At 44.1% G+C, this 2,644-nt stretch overlaps 1 non-coding gene across 1 annotated transcript; it reads right to left on the reverse strand.

Moving 5' to 3' along the window:
* Positions 1 to 1,897: 1,897 nt before the first annotated feature.
* Positions 1,898 to 1,969, reverse strand: TRNAE-UUC. The gene has a single exon. It is a non-coding gene; the product is annotated as a tRNA-Glu (tRNA).
* Between the last annotated feature and the right edge of the window lie 675 nt (positions 1,970 to 2,644).

The following is a 2,644-nucleotide window of genomic DNA, read 5'->3' on the forward strand; positions in this document are numbered from 1 at the left end:
ATCGTTCCCTTCCACAAGAAAGCTTGCAACCTTTTCTCAATTTCATTAATAACTTTCTTCGGTAATATAAATGCCAATGCCCAATAAAGACTCAGTGCTATAAGTATAGATTTAATAATTTGTACTCTACCAGCATAAGATATAGTGGTACCTTCCCATCCAGCGATCCGTTTGTCAATCTTCAGTAATAGTGGACGGCAATCTCCAATAGTTATTTTTCTTTTTTCGGTAAATGTAAATTTCATTAATAAAGAGTAATGGTATAGTACAACATGGTACAACATGGGATTATATAGACATGAGTCAAAGCCGCCGAGAGAAGAGAGATCATTTTCATGAGAGAGGGACGAGCAAGTGACAGATTGGGAATAAATGGGTAGGCCTTTTCTGAGCGGTCATTTAGAGGCCTTGTTAGCGACCCATCATTCTTCCCTAAGCTGTCAGAGTCCGATCGAAGCGAGCAAGAATCTTTTTTTTGAGTTGAAAAGGTCTTTATAGAGCTAAGGGGAAGGTTTGGAACCCTAGTAGCAGAATGGAATCAGCTTACCGGGCTGACTTCCATGCCAAGACGAGTAGTTTAACTCATCACTACCTCGTAAGGGCGTTGAGAATTGTTTTTGCTTTTATTGCTATAAACTTTTTCAAAAGTATGAAAATAGCCTTTGCATATTAGTAGGGACCTAAACACAGGAATGGTTTTTCTCAGAGTCAGACCACGCCTTATGACGAAAGGGGCAGAAAGGACGGATCACCTGTCGATCTGTGATCAAAGAAAACTATACCTGAAGAATGGGATAGAGATTGACAAGCACAAAAGCTATATCTCATATCTAAACATTAATCTACGCTCATTGATGAGACGGCGACATAGAGAGAAGAAAGTATACCCTTTGTCACCCCCCTTCTCACTTAAAAGTAAAGAAGAGATAGAAACTTTGGAATCAAAATTTTGTGGGATTGAGGATGGAATCGAATAGCGAATGCACTTGCGGTTAAGACAGGTCCTGCATCTCCTACCTAATGCAATTGACCGACCCGCCATCTCTTTCCTTCAATAATGCCTTCGCTTCACTTCACTTCAAGACGTTATTTACCAATAAGAATAGGAAAAACTACCTTTTTGAATGGAAGAAGCCGAAGGGGTTTTCGAGCGCTGCGGTAATGAGCCGTAAGAAAGATGAGCAGAGCATTCCTTCCGCCGGCCTTGTTAGGAGTAGGGGAGCGTGGTGAGATAGATAGACGTCCAATCCTGCAGCAGCTAGTTGCTCGGCCTTAGTCTTGGGCTTTTCTCACACTTCAATCAACCCCTTCGTACTTCGATCCAATCAATCGATCGATCAAGAGGCTAATCTCTTTTTTTTGGGCCGGTAGCTAAAAGAAAGTCCTCGCTTTCTCTTGAACAAGGGGCATAGCATTAGCTTCAATTTCACAAGCTCAACCTTGAAAAAGAAAGGTGGCGACGTTGAACGCTTCAACTCGGCCACTGAAGAAGGCGAAGGCTGGGCGAGAGACTAGGCCAACTTACTGCTTACTGCCATGCCATGGTTGAAGCTTTAGGCTCCATAGACGGAATTATGTATTAGGTATTAGGGAGGAGAGGACACCACTCAGCACCTAAGGTGGGGTTCAATGCCTAACAAAAACGGCCAAAAGCAAAATAAAGAGAGAAAAAGAGATGTATGGCTGAGGGGAGGAGAGAAAGAACGCATGCATGGAGATTCGAGATGAAAGGACATCTAAGGCTAAGGAAGAATGAAAGGAAGTCCATTACTGAGAGAAATGGTGATCTCGTCTTGCTTGCTGGGAGAGAGGAAGCTTCCGGACCACCTTTGGAAGCCAGATAGCGAGCGATCACTCAGCAATGAACACTAACTGAAAGCGGCCGGGAATGAGTACCTATCCCTTACGGGAATCGAACCCGTGTCTTCGACATGAAAAGACGATGTCCTAACCACTGGACGAAAGGGACCAAAAAGCCATTCTTCATATACCTCGGCTCCGAGAATAGAAGTGGTTCGTTTTGTTTCTATACGCAATTCAAGATTTCGTTTGTGTTCATGTTGGCGATTTCTGATGTGAATTCGGCGGGTCGTCCCCCCTTCCTACGGGTTCCCTCACCGACCCAGTGACACACCAACCATGCCCCTTCTCTTTCTCCGATCATAAAGCCCCCTGATCCCTTTATTTTTCTTTCATCCCCCCGTAAGACCCCGCTCTTTCGAATTCAAAAAAAAAGAAAAAAGAGGGGCGAAGCGCCCGTTTGAAGTGGCGAAGGCCTATGCTACAGTAAGAAAAAAAGTACGTTGAGGTTCGATGGTAATTGAAGCTGGTTAAGGAAAGCTCAGCTTATGAAATCGCTTAGCCGTTAAGTTAAAACATATTGTAGTAGTGAGGCGTCGGTACGGAGTTGCGTCAGCTGTGGATATAGACTAGGCTAAGTGACGGACTTCATCTCTTCTATTCTCTTCACTTATACCTTACACTTCAGCTGAGTCTAACGAGGCTCAGGTGCGGAGCCTTACACTGTGGACCGAGACTACGCAAAGGTAGAACACCATAGAAACTTCGCTGACTTTATCATAAACCTTGATTTCGCTACGCTCAATAAGAACCCGGAATAGCGTAAATCGGTTCGTGTTCCGCT

Source organism: Sesamum indicum, unplaced genomic scaffold, assembly GCF_000512975.1.
Source record: "Sesamum indicum cultivar Zhongzhi No. 13 unplaced genomic scaffold, S_indicum_v1.0 scaffold00314, whole genome shotgun sequence".
Taxonomy (NCBI): Eukaryota; Viridiplantae; Streptophyta; class Magnoliopsida; order Lamiales; family Pedaliaceae; genus Sesamum; species Sesamum indicum.